Source organism: Ochotona princeps, chromosome 2 (assembly GCF_030435755.1).
Source record: "Ochotona princeps isolate mOchPri1 chromosome 2, mOchPri1.hap1, whole genome shotgun sequence".
NCBI lineage: Eukaryota > Metazoa > Chordata > Mammalia > Lagomorpha > Ochotonidae > Ochotona > Ochotona princeps.
In genome coordinates this window covers 139,606,931-139,627,151 of record NC_080833.1, presented here as the reverse complement: position 1 = coordinate 139,627,151, position 20,221 = coordinate 139,606,931, and positions in this window count along the sequence as shown.

The following is a 20,221-nucleotide window of genomic DNA, read 5'->3' as shown; positions in this document are numbered from 1 at the left end:
AGCACTAATGTAGTCTGGCATGCTCCTAATTTCTGTTTTGTTGTTTATGAAATAGAAAACTGACAATTCACTAAATCATAATGAGAAAATCCTTTTCAAATCTGTTCCATTTGTTGGACACAGATTATTTTTATTTATGAATCGTGTTGGTTTCAACGATTCAAACTGCAATAGAGAGTAGATCAGCCAAATGTTTGCTTAATGACATAAGTGAAAGGATCCTCACCCAAACCACTACTCCACTGTGATGGTACTGGTGCTTAAAATTCCATTTGTGTTGCTTCATTATGTTAAAGAATTGAACAAGAAGGTTCTCATACCTAGCAAGGTTCTTGTCAAAACCGGACAACTGAACTTTGAGTAATTTGTGGAGAGTTTATTTGCAAAGGGATTAATTACCAAGCAGGTGAACAGAGTGTAGGTAAATCAGATTGGAAGGGCAAGTGCCTGGGGTCAGGAGCTGCAGAGTCAGGGGCAGTAAACTGAGGAAGAGTGTCAAGGGTCCTAAAAGGCAGTATATCCTGCAGGGCAACTCTTGCAAGGAATAGATAATTGAGTCAAGAAGCACATAAGATCATAGAAAGAGGGCCAATGGACTAAGTATCCTGATATTACCTACCTCTGTATCCTTGGTGTTTCTCCACAGGCATGTTATTCATCAGCAGCTTAATTAGCAAAGAACAATGCCACAAAAAAAAAAAAAAAAAAGAAAGAAAGAAAGAAAGAAAAGAAACAGAACACCTATAGCAAAGGAACTGACACAGTACTCAGAAATGTAGGTCCTGGGGGAGAATGACAGGGCAAGACTCAGCAATGGTAACACTCAAGATTCACCACTTTTAGGGTTTGGTATGCACCCTTGGCTGAAAACCTAAGGGCTATCCTCATGCAAACCATTCAGATTTTAGGATCTGTAAAATGGGGCAGGTTAGGGATAAGGCATCTGGACTATGGAATGTGAATTGTCTCTTTGTAGTTGGACAGGTTGGAAATTAGCTACTATTGTTTATAATCCTTGCATTTTCTGAAAATGGCAGAAACCAACAGCACATTTTGTATTGATAATAATTTTTGTGTTAAACACAAGGTTTAGTTCTCTTGATGAAATTACATATTTTAACAATCTGAAAGAAAAATCATATTGATTTATTTCCCCCAAAATCACAATAAAATTATCTTCTTGATTAAGGAGTAAAGAACATGTATGACTCTGACAGAGCAAGATGGTGGCACAGGGTGAGAACAGATTCAAATGCACAGAGACTCATCAGCCAGGGTAAAGCAGAGAGAACAGATTTCAGGGAAAAAGAGAGGGCAGGCCAACTGTAAAGGGGGCACTTGGAGATTCACAGACATGGGGAAGCAGTAGAAACACCAGAAAAGTCTTGCAGTGACCAGATACCTCAGCCATGTCAGCGATTTGTGATCTGCAGTGGCCAGATGGGAAGGGGGAGTTCACTGGGAGCTCAGGAGGTGAACCCCAGCAAATAATCACTCGTCTTACTAATTAGTTTGATCCAAACATGAGCAGAGACAGAGCAGCAGATCCCAAGTGAGTGGTGCAGGAATAGGGTGGGATTCACACTCCAGTGCTACACCAACAGCCAACAGACCCAGAATGCCACAGTGCTATATCAGGTACCATTTTGTTTACACAGGAAAAGGCTAAAAGGCCAGAACTATACATGTGCTAGCTAAGAGCAAAATCAATTCCAGCTCAGGACATTGCACTGGTCCCACAGGAAAAACAGTACTGACTTGGCAACCTATTGCTTCCCTCCAAAATCGATCTGGGTGGCTCTCAGACCTAATAACCTCTGGCTTCCAGGAAGACCAACAACACAGAGATGTAGCCGGCCTATCCCTAATCCTGGACACTGCTTAATCCAGGAGTGGGAGAAAGGCTATGCAGGAACCAATGTGGCCACAGCATGGAATTACAGAGGGTAATGGGTGGTAATGGGGCTATGGAAACCATGGTGGAAGCCTAACACAAAAGCCTAGGTCTGAAACTCGCTGGAGGGAGTGGCACAAGTGCCTGCAAACAAAGTACCAGGTACAAAACACAATCAGTAAATTTTACCCGTGCAGACATGTGAACACTGCTTAGAAATATGCACCGCCACAACAAAAAATAATAAGAAGAATCAGCCAACTAGAAGTACAATGTCCAAGAGCAAAAGCAGAGACAGAGACACCATGAATATTATTCAACACAGCCCTGCAAAGGAGTGAAAGTGTTTACCAATCTCAGTTAACTGAGGAATTCAGTAAAAAAAAAATGGAGGATAAAGAACTTGTAAAAAATATTATAAAGCTTCTTAACAATGAGAAGTACATGCAGGAGTTCAAGGAATTTAAGGAATATATCAAACAAGAAATAGCAATACTGAAACAAAATCAAGCCAAATTATTGAGTATGAAGGATCCAATAGAAAATGTTCAAAATTCAGTGGAAAGCCCCAATAATAGAATGAGTGAATGAAAGTAATAGAATGGATGATAGAATGAAGCTCCAACAACAGAAATAAAATCTGAGATTTAGAAGATGCACCTTGCTGCCTTGGGGAAACAATCAAAAAACAAAAGTGAAACTGAGTTAAGCAAAAAAAAAAGTATTAAACAATTAAGAGACTGTTAAAATGCCAAACATAAGAGTTATGGGAGTTTCAGAAGGCACAGAAAGAGAAGTTGGGTTTAAAGATTCATTCTATGAAATAATAAACAAAAATTTTCCCCAGTTTGGAGAAAGAATTAGGAAATAACATACAGGAGGGGCACAAAACTCCCAATAGGGCTGCCCAAAGGAACCTTTACCTCAGCACATGGTAATCAAGCTCTCTTCAGTGGTACATAAAGAAAAGATCCTGAAATATGTAATAAACACTAATTAATATATAAAGAAACTCAATCAGACCCACAGCTGGCCCCCTCAGAGGAAATTCTACACGCAAGAAGAGAATGGAGTGACATATTCTAGATTTTAAAGGGAAAAAAAATGTCAAACAGAAATAACTTACTCAGGAAAGCTTTTCTTTGTCTTCAAAAATGAAAGGAAAGTCTTGCATAGTAAAGAAAAGCTCAAAGAATTCGCCTCTTCCAGAGAGGCCCTGGAAATGAGGCTTAAAGATGTTCTCAACAGAGAAAAGAAATAGCATCCATCAAAATCAAAGGCAAATGTAGTACACTCCAGGAAAATGACAGCAGCAGACTAAATAAAACAATGAATAACTCATTGCTAAAATTACAGGATCAGATTACTACCTAATAACCTGAATGCAAATGGCTTAAACTCATCTATCAAATATCGTAGGTTAACAGATTGTATGGAAAACCAAATCTCATTTCTCTGTTCCCTACAGAAGACACTTCTTGTTAAAAAAGGTCAATGGAAACTGAAAGTGAAAGGATGGAAAACATTCCAAGCTATTGGAAAGGAAAAAACAGCTTTTGTACCCATTCTCACTTCAGATAATAAAGACTTTGACATGAAAACCATCCAAAGAGATGAAGAAGGACATCACATAATGATCAAATGATCCATTCTTTGAGAAGAGATCACCTTAATAGTTTGTACACACCAAATGCCAGGGAACCTATCTACATGAAACAAACATTAATGGATTTAAAGGGAGAAACAACCCCCAACACAATAATAGTGGAAGACATTATTACCCTATTAACATCAAAGGACAGATTAACAAGACAGAAACTCAGCAAGGAAACAATAGAGCTCACACAGACACTAGAGTAAAGACACTTAACTGATAACTGAATCTTTCATCCTAAAAACACAGAAAAAAAAATTTCACCCAAAATTGGACATTTTTCCAGGATTGAGCATGTTATAAGCCCCAAAATAAGACTCAAAAATTATAAGAAATGAAAATTATATCATGCATGTACAATCAGATCATCATGGAGTGAAATTGGAAATGAATAAATCAAACTACCCAAGAAGACATTGCAAATACCTGGAGACTGAACAGTAAGCAATTAAACAAACAATGGGTAATATAGGAAATCAAAGGGGGAAATAAGCTAATTGTTTGATGCCGGAGACCAGCTCCAGCTGACTGAGAGCTTGCAAAGGATGCGTGGATCGGCGAGATGATAAGAAGAAGAGATAAGACATGGACCACTATGGCTTGATGCTCATAATGGACAACTCAGAAAAGTTGCCTTCTTTATTTATACACAAATCATCACAAATTTTTGCACAATATCCAATTGTTTCATTTTTACATCATGGTTAAGAAAATGCAAAAAACAATCCTAACATATTATTTACTTTAAAGAAAACATTTTTGGCAAGCCATTACTCATTGAAATCTGCAGTGACCTGGCTGAAGCCAGGAATTCCATGGTTGGCAGCACATTCAGTTGCATAGTGAGAAGTAGTTTACTTACACTCAAAATTAATTTTATACTCAAAATCAATTTTTACTAAACACAAACTAATATTGATTAAAATATTAAGAATACAGAATTAAAAGATTATAAATGAAAGGATCTTATACAAGCATATAACATAGGTTCTTTGCTAAATCTTATAATCAAGTCATGCATTAATTACCGTCACCTTCACCTAGTGCTGATTCAATTGTTTTTTGTTCTTTTGTTAAAGGGCAGTGAAAGGGATCAAGGCAGCTCAGCCAATCTACAGAGGGCCTTTACAAGAAACTTCCTTTTATCTATATAAACTGTTTTCTTTCCCTAAATATAAGTGCCAATATAAGACAAAAGTTTTTATAAACTGTTTTCTTTCCCTAAACATAAGTGCCAATATCAGATAGAGATTTTAAGCCATTTTGAGGGGGGTTCACATTTGTTTCCCTTTAGAAGATGCCACATATACTTTTGCTTTCTGAGGTGAGAAACTAGAATACGTCATATCATGTGTTGTAACAGTTCGAGGCACATGGTAAACAAACTCTTTGTACCTCCATGATTGCCATCAATTGCAAGATATTATCAAGCCATTTCTTAAGGAAAACATTACTTATACTAGGGCAAATTCCAGGACAAAAGTGGGCACATAACAGGATGTTTGGAGACATTGTGGGCTCAATTGTACTATTGTATACTTTTAGCTGTGTGTCATAGCCTTACGTCGCTAAAGATGTTTTTATCATAACATGATTGAATTGTATACTTTTAGCTGTGTGTCATAGCCTTACGTCGCTAAAGATGTTTTTATCATAACATGATTGATCAATTTGAGGTGTCATACTAGTTACAGGAATCACTTCCCATCAGCAGAAAAACAACAACAACACCCTCAGGAGAATTCTATGAAACATCAGAGAGGTAATTGAGTGTCCATACAATGGGCTGAGGCAGCAATGAGGTAACCAGAGACATTCCGCCGGGCCTTGCCTTGCTGCTAGAAACTCCTCGTAGCCTTGCTAACCAAGGAGCAGTGCTCATCACACACCCATGCCATCCGACCCAACTGCATGGCTCCCCACAGTTTGAAATAAATGAAGGCATAAACAAATGCTATAGGAAACATCCTAGATAATGTTATAAGTAAAATTCATCTCAATCAATATTTATGCTAAGAATTTGAAAAAGAGCAGTTAAAGTCCTCAGCTAGCATGCACGGGGTCTCACATGGGCACCAGTTCATATCCCGGCTGCTATACTTCCCTTCCAACTTCCTGATTTGGCCAAGGAAATCAGTAGAGAACATCCTACGGTCTTAGGACCCTCTACACATGTGGAGTACTCAGAAAAATATCCTGGCTTCTTTCTTTGGATCAGATGAACTTATGATCAAGGCTACTGGGAGAGTGAACCTGAAGATGGAAGAATTTTCTGTCTCTTCTTCACAGGTCATTAGCCTAGGTTGCGTTGCTACTAGACAAGTGTTACACTGTTAGCAGAAGCACAGCTAATAGCTAGCAGGCATCCTGGGCCTGGTTAATGCCAAATCTATGTTAAAAATGCCACTGTGCCGGCACAATTGTCTAGTTTATTCTCTCTCTCTCTCTCTCTTTTTTTTTTTTTCTTCTGAAGATGTGTGTATGAGCTTGTCAGTCTGTGAGCCATGGGGCAGGGAGTCTAGTGGAGCTCAGATTGCCTGGCCTGGATCTTTAGGCCCACCTGCATGTTGGGTGCCAGGTTCATGAGCCACAGTGGCAGAGGGTCTGGCAAGGCCTGGGTCACTTTACCTGAGTTCTTAGGTCCCCTGTGTGGTGGGTGTCAGGCCCATGAGCCCCACGGTTGGGGAAATGGCACAGCCCACACAGGCAGCCTAGAGCACCAATGGCACTGGGAGAAGCCCCTAGCTGCCCAGCAGTGTGCATGTGGGGTCTTGGAGTGTGGCCTTGAAGGGGGTCTGAGGGATGGCACAGCTGAGGACAAGCAAGGACATTAGGGCTCATGTTCGGGAGTGGTGGTCTGACTGCAGAGTATGTATGTCAGAACTGGGCTTTGTCAGTGAAAAAGATGGAGCAGTAGATGGCAGGTCCTGATGCACATGCGTGGAGGACATGATGACCCATTTTGGCCTGCAGAGGACATCTGACACCATAAGAAAGTAAGGAGGGCAGAACAAATTGCTCAACTACCCCAACCAAGCAATCACAGCAACTATCTGGGCGAATGGAGAGTGTAAGGTCGACTAAGTCAACCAATGGCATTTGAAAGGATTTCTTCATCCTTAGATCAGTAATGTTGATAGAATTTTCAAACTCTCTGAGCCACTTAAGCAGAACTTTCAGAACATGCTCCACACTGGGGACCCTAGGTTGACACCAGGTAGCCATTCTCTATCCCTGGGTACTGGTATGGTTGGGAGACTGGATATGGTATCTCCCCTTATCTCCTTCCTTCCCCCAGATACAGAAAGAAGAAAAAGGAAATTTGGAAACAATGGTCTCACCCACTTTCCCCTAACCCTTAATCCTTCTACCCTGATCAATTATATAAATATCATCAAAAAAGTTAAAAACAATAAATAAATAAATAAATAAATAAATAAATAAATAAATAAAATCTAAAAATAAAAAAGAAAAGCATCAAGTAAGTAAACTAATCATACATTTGAAGGAGCTAGTGCTTTGCAAAGCAATCCCAAGATTAGCAGTAAAAATGAAATAATTAGAAAGAACAATACATAAGATCAATGACTTACAGAGCTTGTTCTTTGAGAAAATCAACAAAATAGATCCCCTGCTAGTCCAAGTAATCAAAATTAGGAGGATTGAAAATGAAAAAGGAGATATGTTAACAGATACCTCAGATAGACACAGAATTATTAGGAACTATTAAAATATATGCCAATAAATCAGAAGACCTAGAAGATGTGGATAGATATTTGAACGCATGCACTCTACCAAAATTGAATCATGATTCAATTAATAGTCTAAACGGAGCTATAACAAGAATGGGATTGAATCAGTAATTAAATCCCTCTCAACCAAGTAAAGCCCTGGACCAAAAGTCTTCATTACTGAATTCTACCAAATGTTTTTAAAATAAATCGCCCCAATCCTCCAAAAGCTTTTCCAAGCAACAGAAAACCAGATAGAGATATAAAAGAAAAATAAAAGTATAGACTAATACACCTGATGAGCATAGAGGCCAAGATCCTCAGCAAAATACTAACCAACAAGATCCAGCAGCACATCAGGCAGATTATTCATCCAGATGAGGTGGGATTCATCCCTGGTCTTCAGGGATGGTTTAACATACACAAATCAATAAGTGTGATACACCACATCAACAAGTTGAAAATTAAAATCCATATGATAATCTCAATAGATGACGAGAAAGCATCTGATAAAATTCAACATCACTCATGCTAAAAGCCTTAAGAATGATCGCCTTAGAAGGAACATTCTATAACAAAATAGCAGCAGTTTACGAAAAACCCAATTTGGCATCATACTAAATGGGAAAATATTGAAAGCGTTTCCTCTAAGAAATGGAATGAGACAAGCATGTCTACTTGCACCACTGTTATTTAAACTAGTATTGGAAGTATATGCCAAAGCTGTTTGACAAGATAAAAGCAAATCAAAGAAATTCAAATAATAAGAAATGAAATTATCCCTGTTTGCAGATGACATGATTCTCCACATAGGAGAACCAAAAGATTCAATCTAGAGACTATTGGAACTCGTAAGAGAATTTGGCAGCATAACAGGGTGCAGAAGTAATGAACATAAATCAATGGCACTAGTATACACAAATAACCCCATGGCTGGGAAAGAAATTGTAAGTAAGTTCCCTTTAAAATAGTGGAGTTGAATCATAAATACCATGAAATTAACCTTATCAATAATCTGGAAGACCGCTACATTGAAAACAAATAACAGTAAAAAAAAAAATATTGAAGAAGACATTAAAAGATGGAGAAACCATGTTCCTTGGTCAGCTGGATTACCATAATCAAAATGCACTGAATATGTAATATACAGATTCAATGTGATCCCTATCAAAATCCCAACAACATTCTTCTCAGAAATAGAAAAGATGAAACACAAAAGAGCATGAACGGCCGATGCTATTCTGAAGAATAAAGAATCAAGCTGGAGGAATCACAATTTCAGGCCTCAAGGCATACTTTAGGGCAGTGGTCATCGAAACAGTGTGGGACTGGTACAGAAACAGAGAAGATCAATAAAAATACTGTTTTGGCTACATGCCATGTGTTTTGGTATTTTTTGCTTTATTTTTCATTTTTATAAAAATGTTTTTTTCTTCTTAGCAGCACAATCAGTAATTGCAAAAACATGGAAGCAGCCAAAATGCCCATCAACAGAGGATTGGATAAGAAAGCTATGGTTCATCTACTCCATGGAATACTACTCAGCTATTAAAAAAAAAAACAAAATGCAGTTCTTTGTGGCCAAATGGGCCAAACTGGAAACCAAAATGCTAAGGGAATTGGGCCAATCCCAAAAGGTTAAATACCACATGTTTGCCTTAATTTAAGATGACATGATGTTATGTATAACATGTTATGTTAGGTATGTTATATGTTGTGTATAAACTAAAATTGAAATGTCAATGAGGTGGTCACAGAAGGTGGTTAAGAACTCGCATTTACTTTAAACATATTGGTTACTCATTACTATGTCAATTAATTCCATAATGATGTAAATTTTTGCTGATGGTATGTTGGAGCTTTCAATTGACTGGGATGATACTCTGCTGGCTATGTCTTCAGACCAGAGAGGGTATACCTAAGAAGCCGTTGAACTTGACTGGACAATAAGATGCTGGACTCTATGTTTGGTATACGCTTGCAATGGGGGAATCTCAACTGAACTTGAGCTGTGGTTATGCAATAAGGTGGAGAAGTCCACCATGGTGGGAGGGTTTGGGGAGGGGTGGGGAGAACCCAAGTGCCTATGAAACTGTGTCACATAATACAATGTAATTAATGAATTAAAAATAATTAAAAAATTAAAAAAATGTTTTTTTCTTAACGGATTCACTGACTCATAGGTCACACAGTAGTATTTTTTCCTTCAAAACATTGTTTTAAACTTTTTTCAAAATTTCTTTGATGACACATCAGTCATTCAGCTACATGTTATTTAACAGAATTTTATTTCAAATTTCTTATTTTTCTTTCTGTTGTTGATCTTGCTTATTGCTTTTCATTTAACATAACAGAGACTGTCATACCCAAGTGTGAAAATATAATGCACTATGTATCTCTACGTCCAAATCAAAGATGGATTCCCAATGAAAACTGTTGAATATATCTTGACAATAAGATGTTGGACTCTCCGCCATTGTCCACAACTATAGTATCAAAGTACACTTACATAGCAGAATGATGAACTTAGGAGTGCTTGTTAAGGATTATACTACTTTAATAATATGGGGGAATCAGTCAGGGATAGGGGATTTGGGGAAGGGGAAGTGTAATCCCAAAGTCTATGGAACTATATGATAAAAAATTTTAAAATAAAATTTAAAACTATATGATTAAAAATTTTAAAGTAAAATGAATTTTAAAAGAACACATAACTCTAAGATTAAATATAAATACAAATACAAATATAAATATAAATATTTGTAAAGAAAATTGTATAGCATTTTAACACATCATGGCATAGTATAGATCTCAGGAAGTTATATTTTAGGGGTTTTCCTTGTCTGATTTTTGGAAGAGCTATGAGGTTTTTTGTTTGTTTTTCAATTTGCTTGCTTTCTGTGTTAATCTTCATTAGTGGAAAAAAGCGAGTGCCTAGGAGATTTAACATGAATTGTATGATTGTTTATCAGATAGACTATGAATTCATTTTGTGTAGTCACAACTGCCTTGCCTGACGCTTTTATCTATCTTCCTCCTCAAAGGCAACAAAATGAGCCTCAGCTTAGGTCCTGATCTATGGAGGGTGAGTCAAATGATTTTGAACATATTTATTGACAAAAGGAATTCTAATCAATCAATCTGGATTGATGAAGTGTAGCTGTACGATTTAACAAAGGAAATTAAGCCAAATAGTGAAGAATAACATTTTGTTTATAATCAGCTTAAGTCCATAAAAATACTGAATGTGCTCCATAAATGAAGAAAAAAAAAATAGAATTTAACAAAATGTGGGAGACCTTTTTTTATCATGATCATTAATACAGCCAAAGTGTACAATAATATCCAAGAGTGCAGGCTCTGCCATGCATCCAGCTCCTATTTCTTCATTGTGTGTATCATCAAAGCCACACAAAGATAGCTCCTGATATTACTTATGTCAGTCTCAGCATCATTCTTCTCTTGTAATGTAATTGCTTTCAAATTTTATGTCATTTTCCTTCTTCAATTGATGGAGTAGATGGAATATGAAATGAATATTCAGTGTATAAGGCAAGCCCATTTAAAAAGCAGGCACATGGCAACTGCATCAGGAAAGCAATGGAAAGTTCCCATTAAAATCTAGATAGAATCATAGAAAGTTACAGGTACAAGGATCCTTAGAAAATATCTTATTAAACTATGCATCAGAAGCATAAAACTGAGTAATTCAAAGTCTTAAAAGTCCTTGCCAATGTCATTCTTTCCTCATTCATTTTATGACTTCATTTCATAGCCCTGTTCCTGGAGGTCATTGTCCTGAGATATTCTGTGCCCTGCTGTATTCCAGGTCCAAGTCTGTTACATTTTTGTAAGCCTTAGATCATTTGGTATTGATCTCAATCTCTTCCCTCCACTCTGAGCCTCACCCACATCCACAACATGTCACAAATGTCCATGGAGTCCAAAGCGAAGATACCTGATTCTCAGAATGTATTTTTGCATTTGATATCACTCCCAGAATTTCTCTGCTCCTTTCTTGCTTTCATATTGAATATTCATAGTCACAAACTCCTAGTTTAACTCTCCATTACAGAAAGCAAGATGTAGAGAAGTCCCAACAAAACTGATCTCTATGGGATTGGGACTCTGTAACCCTCAACCTTGGGCTAGATGTTAGAGTAACAGCCTTCCACAGGTGTACTCAAAGGATTTCTAAAGCTATGACTAGCAAAACCTTCATGCTAGTGATAAGCCCAAATTCTTATGTTGATTCCATAGTGAGTGGGCATTGCCAGAGATTAGGAAAGAAGAAATCAACTGCCATTCAGAGTCCATCTCTTTGGTGATATTTTCCAGTCACTAATTGGCATGAAAAATCCTAAAATGAGAAGACTGCCATGAATAATTGAGAATTGTCAAACCAGGAAGCTCAAAGTAAAAGATGTCTGTAGAATTGACAATGACAAGACAAAATGCCGTCGGTGCAAATATGACACACTTGGCATTTGGCACTGGCAACCTCTCTTGAATGAAGGGCATTGGCTTCTTTTGTGAGCACTGGAGGCACAGCTGCTGATTTGGCATTGGCAGCAATGGAAGGTGTTACCACAGCAAGCCAGAGCAGCAAAGGGAGAAACGGCAATGGCTTATGACAGCTGAGAGCACTGATCTGCAAAACACATGAGAATCCTGGATCTTGTTAACTGTTTCCTGGTGTCACATCTCTTGAACATCTAACACTCCCCTTTCTGCAAAAGTTCTCTTTGTCCTTACACTGTATTATTTTTTCAGCTAAAACAAGATTCATAGGGCCTCAAAACTAAAATTATGGCTGCTTCAAACAACAGACTTTTCTCCACACTTTATGTAATGTTGACCATATGTGCAATTTTAAGGGTCATATTAGTTAGATACACTATTGTTATGTAACAGACCACTGGAAAACTTGGGTTTTTACATATTGTATTTGCTTTTTCCTTACTTACAAGACAACTGGTGACATGAAGCAGTGCTTCTTGAGGCTGTGAGATGACAGAACTTGGCTTCTGTTTTTTATTGAGTTCAGTTTGTGCTGCTTGCCCCCCATTCTCTTTGGATTAGCATCCATGTTGTTTTAGCGATGGATCACAGAAACACAAGAGCCAAGTCCAATCACTAAAGCACACTTAATGTCTTACGCCAATTCCATTAAAATGATATTGACCAATCAAGTTGCATGGGCCAACCCAAGATACCAAGGTCAAAGAAATAAATGTCGTCAGCCTAGTATAATGCCAGAGGTGAATAAAGAGATTAGGGCAATTCTATCTACCACACAAGACTTAATGAATGTTTAATATTTCAGTGAAAACAAGAACAATCTTTTTCATCACCCTGTTTTCCTACAGCACTGTTTACTAATTCTGCCATAATGTAGTTATTGTATCTTAGTTGGCACATAGCCAGTTTAATAACTGTCTGTTGAATAAATGCAACCACTAGAGAGAAAACCCAATCCTGCTTTTATTTTTCTCCTGCTTCTTTTTTGTTCTTTCCTTATTTCAAAAATACCCAGCTGCATTTTCAAACTTCAACCTAACTTTTACCAAACTGCTTTGGAGGAAGAATATTTGCCATTTATCTATGAAACTGGTTTCACCTAACACTGAATTACAGTCAAGGTCAGATCCCAAATACGTGTGTTGTACTTTCCAAAGCCATAAAACATTGTGCTTGCTTAATATTGGAAATCTTGTTGGAATAAATATCTTATTATCTGGCATTCAGCTGTCATCTCAGCATTCTGGTGAATACTGCAAAATAGAATATGAAGAGCTAGGAACTGTGAAATGAATGGGAAACCTCTAAATACAACAACAGCCCTCCAGCACCAAGGATGCTCACTGCTTCCATTGGGAAGGCAAGGGAAATAGAAGAGAAACAAGTGTGTGGATGCCCTAGTAGCTGCCTTGTCTCTCTTCTAATAAAATAAAGTTTCCAAAAGACAGAAAATCTATACCAGGACTTTTCTAAATGGCTTATTATGTCCAAGTTGCAAGTCCATATTATATTAGCAAACTTCGCATCTTGTCCTATTATCATCAAACAGGGACAGTGTTTGCATTTGATTACAAGGCACAGATTAGAAGATGATTTCTTATAGCTTGTTTGAGTGCATAAAAGAACTAATTTAATTACATAGAAAACTGGAGATGCCACTTCTACCACTTGGGGAGAGATTTCACCTATCAGCTCATTGCAATCAAGTGTATCGTTGTTCTTTGAAAGGATGCCCAGAAATATGTTGTGGGATCTCTTGGTCCTGAATACAACTTAATAAAATTAAGCAACAATTATTATAATATTTTTATTTGACTACCCATCTGTCACATACATAACATCGATTTATTTCTGAATTCTAAAAAAAAAAAAAAAATCCAAAGAAAGAAACATGAAAGAATAAAAAGCAAAAAGATAATGAATGCTTAGATACATCTTGAACAATGAATGGGACAAAAAAGAAGCCCAGTCTAAACTCTGGCAAAAGGCAATGTGTTAGGAGCCACAGACTTATGGGCCTTAGACTTGGCCTACCTGACAGCCTGTTGCATTGCAAAGTCTGCCTTGGGCAAGCAGGGCCACAGCCAGCAGGATATTAGGCCAGAACATCCTGTGTAGAGCAAGCAGAATAGAACCTCCACCCTTGTTTCTGTTCAGATTAGTTTCTCCCTGTTTCAATATAGATGATTAGTTCCTTCCCTGCTTCAGTGAAGATAATTACTTCCAAGAAACCCCTCCCCTCCCCCTCCTCCCCTAGAGAAGAAGGTATATATATGAGGAGTAAAATAAAGAGAGAGGCACTCTTTTCCACCAAGTGGGTGTGTCCATGTGTTTCTTGGGCCAGCAGCCCGAGGGCTAGCAGCCCGGCATTCCCAGTCCACCCTCTGGGTTTGAGCATCGTGTCCTGCAGGTCGGGACAAATTGGTGGCCCATATGGGGAACCTGATATGGTGGAGCTACTGAGGAACCTCGCGGTGAAGAGTTCTGCATAAGCGCTTGGGGTGCAAGGCAAATAAGGTGAGTCAATAATTGACTGCAACATTTCTAAGAAAATTTTTGCAGGGGCATAAGTGATTTCATCCCCAGACCCTTTCCCTGTCTCGGGGCATGAGTGATAATCTGAGGGACCCCGGAAATCCAGAGGCAAGCTTAGAATTATGAAATTATTAAAACATAATGGTAATTGGGGCCCGGTGGCGTGGCCTAGCGGCTAAAGTCCTCGCCTTGAAAGCCCCGGGATCCCATATGGGCACTGGTTCTAATCCCAGCAGCTCCACTTCCCATGCAGATCTCTGCTTGTGGCCTGGGAAAGCAATTGAGGACGGCTCAATGCATTGGGACCCTGCACCTGCGTGGGAGACCTGGAAGAGGTTCCTGGTTCCCGGCATCGGATCGGCGCGCACCGGTCCGTTGCGGCTCACTTGGAGAGTGAAACATTGGATGGAAGATCTTCCTCTCTGTCTCTCCTCTCTGTATATCCGGCTTTCCAATAATAATAAAACATCTTTAAAAAAAAAAATAATGGTAATCTACCCTCACACTATAGTTACTCCCTATTCCTCTGAAAATCTATGTTGGTTGATGTGTGGTGATCTGGACTGGGCCATTTTATTTCTGTCCTACCAGACCAAGTTCAATACACATTATCCCCCGTCTCCTATTCTTTCCTTTCTCAAGGTTCACTCTGTTGTTTTCCTGAGAATAGTTAGACCAACCCCTGTTAGTAACACTTTAACAATTTTGAATCAAGGATTATACTGATGTGAAGCCCATGCTAATTACAAACAGCCTTAGCAAGCCAGGTCGCATGTATTTGTCTTTATGAATATAGAAACTTTGAAAGTTAAGACAACACATTAAGATGTTCACATTATGGCAAGAAGGGACATTAGTTTGTTTGCAAAACAAAAGACATAAACTTGGTCATGGCAGGTATGTGATTTTAGCATTTGTGGCAAGTTCTATGGATGCTTCCTAAGATATGCATATATAAGTATGTAGCAAAATTGCTTGATGTCTCTTTTTCTTATATTTTCCAGTAGTAACCTATAAGGGTAGATTTCAATGCTATGTATCAAGTCAGAATAGAAAATTAAGAAAGTAATAGAACCCTCCTAGTGAGTTCAGTGGATGACTACATTAAGAATGGCCTGATTATGAGAGTGGGTATCCAGGCAGACGGTAGCACTAAGACACTCAAAACTTTTGCTTGAAGTAATACTTGACATCTATTAATGTAATCATTCAATAACAGAGTAGAAAAATGCAACTTATTTTCTCAGTGTCTCTCAGTAGGTGTTAAGAGGGCACATAATAAAACTCTGTGTATCAATTAGTTGAGGGAAAAACAATTATTTTCATTTTGGCATTGTTAAGCCATTGCTAAACCTGAGATAGTGATGTTTGATCATCATAAGGATTCTGAGATTTGATGAGATGACAAGAAAGTGGATCACATTTGTGAACAACTTCCTAACAATTGTCTAGAGCTGCTGTCTTATCTTGTTTGCAAAACCACAGGCTCCATTTTACAACTAAGAAGAGGAGCCCCTCACAAAAGTCTGTTGAAGATGAAAGCAAAGTAGACATTTTAAAATGTATTGAAAATGAACCGTTATGTCCTGGTTCAGAATTAGAAGCTTAGGGTCTGACAGTGTAATGTCTACAGACCCATGAATCTCCCAGAAAAAGTAAACTACCAAAGCATAAGAGGCTTTAATATGTCTAAGATATTTCTGAGCGGTGTCTAAACTGAAGGAGAATACTTAGTGGTTGTATTGTAAAGCTACCTGTGAGGAGCTGTGTGTTAGTGTTGCGTCTGTCAACACTGTTAGACGTGAGTGTGGTATTGTGTACTATCTTGATCATTGCATGCTGTTTATACCTCACAACTCTTTACTCCCTCTACACCCCATTCCTGTCTCAAAGTCAGGATTCTGAAGGTCTAAGTGCAAACCTGAAGTTGGATGAGGGCTCCTGACAAGACTTACAGAACCCCCTTAAACACAAACACTCAAAATTTCTCATTTGCTAGAGTTGTATTAAAGAAAACTTAGCCATCTTCTGGTTAATGAGAAGACTTGCTTAGCTTTTACTCTCTCCTGCAAGGTTGTCTCTTACATTCACCACCCATGCCCAAGGAGAAGAGAATAAAATCCAGTTCTAATTACATGGGCCTAATGAAAGCTACCAATACTTTCTTCTGTTCCTTAAATATTTTTCTCCCTACATTTAGCCCCTTTTACCCTTAACTTTTTAAATATGGACCATGAGGATAACTCTGCAGCAGATCATCATTGGGACTCACATTCAGAGAAAAAAACCCAGTGTCTTTTGGAAAAAATGTTTTGACTGAACAATGGCAAGGGCCAGACCCTGTTCTTATTTGGGGAAGAGGAAGTGTTTGTGTTTTCCCACAGGATGAAGACAGCCCCTGATGAGTTCCCAAAAGTCTGGTTAAACACCATTCTCCCAGTCTCACTATTTCTACTCCTATGGAACCCACCACCCAGAAGAAGGGAGATAAACTGGGGAATAATGAGAGTGATCCCACTTCCACTGCCGTAGGACCCACGACTAAAGTTCTCCTGAAGCTTTTTCAGGAATACTAATGCTGAGTTGATTTATTACTCGTGTTCAGTAAACTTCCTTAGGGACTAGGGAGAGGAGCTTTCTCTGGTCCTTGCCTGATTCCAACTTTGGGTCCCCACCCCCTCTCCTAATAACCATCAGGAGCGCTCCAGAAACCCCTCAAAACAAACAAACAAACAAACAAACAAACAAAACTAGAATAGATAGAGAACAAGGAAAGTTTAGAAACAGACAGGAAACGGTCAGCGGGGATGAACTTATACCTCACTGGGTGGGACACAAAGATTAGTATGCCTAACTGGGGCATGGAAGATTTCTCTGCACACACCTCCTAAACATGCTCACCTAAACTGTTGACATACATCCTGTTAGAATTATAGAGATAGACCACCTGTAAAACAGCCAGGTTCAACGAAATCATGCTTCAATGCTATAAACTACTAAAGACTAAAATTAAAATAGGCATGAGACAGCTGAATAGCAATCTAAGCCATTTTAAGGTGTATAGAACACGGTTGAATGTAAACCAAAATTGAAATGTCTATGAAGAAGCCACAGGTTGTGGTTGAGAATCTGCATTTTCCTATTAACATATTGGTTAATCAATACCATGTCAATTAATGCCATAATGTTGTAAATGGTTGGAAATATTATGTTGGGGCTTTTAATTGATTGGGATGATACTCTGCTGGCTCTACCTTCAGACCAGAGATGGTCTCACCAAGAAACCATTGAACTTACCAGGACAATGAGATGCTGGACTTTATGCTTGGTAAATACCTCCAATGAAAGAATGTCAACTGAATTTGAACTATGGAAATGCAACAAGGTGGATCAATCCACCGAGGTGGGGGGAGGGTTTGGGGAGGGGCGGGGGAAATCCCAGTGCATAAAAAATGTATCACATAATGCAATGTAATTAATTTTAAAAAAAGGAAATGCAATAAAAATATATGTTAAAAAAAATTGGAATGTGTCTCTACACTTGCTAATCTCTCTCGTGAGCTCTCTTACAGGTTGAATGGTTCCTGGAATGCAGACTATGAAAGCTTGACCAGCACGCTTTGACATTATACCTTTGCTATTGATTCCACCTATGTTGATCCCATTTCCTGGAATTCTCTCATAGATATTATAGTCCCGGGGTTCCATTTGTTCAGGAACTGGGCAGGAGTTGCCCCTATGATAACTCTCTTATTCATAGGCCTCCCTTTCCTGTGCCTTCAGCTTAAGTGGCAAAAACAGCAAGCACAGGCTCAGGTTATGGCCATAAGACAAGCCTTTGCAGCCCTAGAAGGAGGGCAAGACCCTCAATTCTGGCTCTCACCTATACAGTAGCCAGGGCTGGTAGTCAAAGATGGGCAACCTCTGATCTGGTCAGGTACCAATCTAAGACAGAAGTTAGGCTTTGCCATCTGCCTGAACTTCCCATGACGGGTAAGGACCTGACAGGAGGTCAGATGAACTAAGAGGCACAGTCACCGAGCCATACACTTACTGTATCATAGAAAAAATAAAAGGGGGAGCTGTTAGGAGCCACAGACTTATGGGCCTTAGACTTGGCCTACCTGACAGCCTGTTGCATTGCAAAGTCTGCCTTGGGCAAGCAGGGCCACAGCCAGCAGGATATTAGGCCAGAACATCCTGTGTAGAGCAAGCAGAATAGAACCTCCACCCTTGTTTCTGTTCAAATGATTAGTTCCTCCCCTGTTTCAATATAGATTAGTTCCTTCCCTGCTTCAATGAAGATAATTACTTCCAAGAAACACCTCCCCTTCCCCTCCTCCCCTAGAGAAGAAGGTATATATATATATATATATATATATATATATATAGAGAGAGAGAGAGAGAGAGAGAGAGAGTAAAATAAAGAGCAAGAGACACTCTTTTCCACTAAGTGGGTGTGTCCATGTGTTTCTTGGGCTAGCAGCCTGGGGCTAGCAGCCTGGCATTCCCAGTCCACCCTCTGGGTTTGAGCATTGTGTCCTGCAGGTTGGGGCAGCAATGGACAACAAACCTTGATTCACATTGAAAACCCTATCTCTTCCTAGGGATGTTTCTTCTGTTTCTTCTCTTTGGTTCAAAAGGTGTATCTTTTCTCTCCCAGACTCAAGGAAGTATCCAAACCAGGAATTTGAAAGGATTAGAGGTCAGAGAAGAGTTTTCATTCTAACAAATGCATAGTCTGAGACAGAATAGAAGTTTTTTTTACCCTGTGAGGAAATGAGCAAGAACAGTGGATCTTAGTCGCAAACATATAGAGCAAAGTGCAGTTGGCTGTGGGTTATAAGACCACAGAAAGTGATTCTACCTCTGTTTGTGCCCAAGTGCTGCTCCTAGGCCACTGCGTGGTACAAGTGATTCTACCTCTGTATGTGCCTAATTGCTGCTCCTATGCCACTGCGTGGTATAATCCAGATTGTAGGGGTTTCAGTTGTGTTTTACATCCAGTTACTTTGAACAGATTTTATCTTTTTTATCTCTATCCTTTCCTGAAAAAAAAAAAAACAGAGAGAAAGGAAGATGATTTTTTCTTCTTTTGCTTCACTTTTCAAGTGTCCATAACAGTTAGGGCTGTGTCAGTCCAAAGCCAGAAGATTGATCTGGGTCTCCCTGGTGGGTGGCCGGGAAGCGGTAACAACTGCCCCCTTCCCAGGATGTACTTTAACACAAAGTTGAACCAGAAGCATAGTGAAAACTCCAATCCAGGCCCTCTTCTATGGAATCTGAGCATTCCAAATGGCATTTTAACTGCTTTGTCATGTGACTACCCAAATCTGGGAAATTTAATTTTATAACTTTAAGGATAAAGTTATAACATCAGCTAGTTCCTGACTTTTTCTGCCACCTGATTAAAGAACAAATTCTGTTGACATCTAGGCTGGCCACCACCCTGTTAGCTATTTAAAACAAGTGATAGTAGAGTTCTAGTTCATAAGATATTACAATATTATTACATACGATATTACGATATAATTACACGCAGCTAATTCCCGCAACCTGGTTCTTTACTGTGAGCTGAAAACACCAGACGCAACGAGGTATCTTAGGAGGTTTATTCCAGCTGGGGACGAACAGGGTGGAGGGGAAGGGGGGAAGGGAGGCCGGAGGAAGAGGGGAGAGCAAAAAAGAGGAAGAGAGAGAGAGAAGAGAGAGCTGCACCTGGGGGCCTTTTTGTCTGCCAGGTGTGGGTGGTGGGGATTGGGAGGGATTGAGGGCAGGCCCCCAGGGGATTGGTGCCTGCAGGTGAATGCCTAGGGATGATTGGTGAGTGGGTGGAGTTGGGGAAGGGGCTGGATGATTGGGGGTGGGATTCTCAGGTGGAATGCC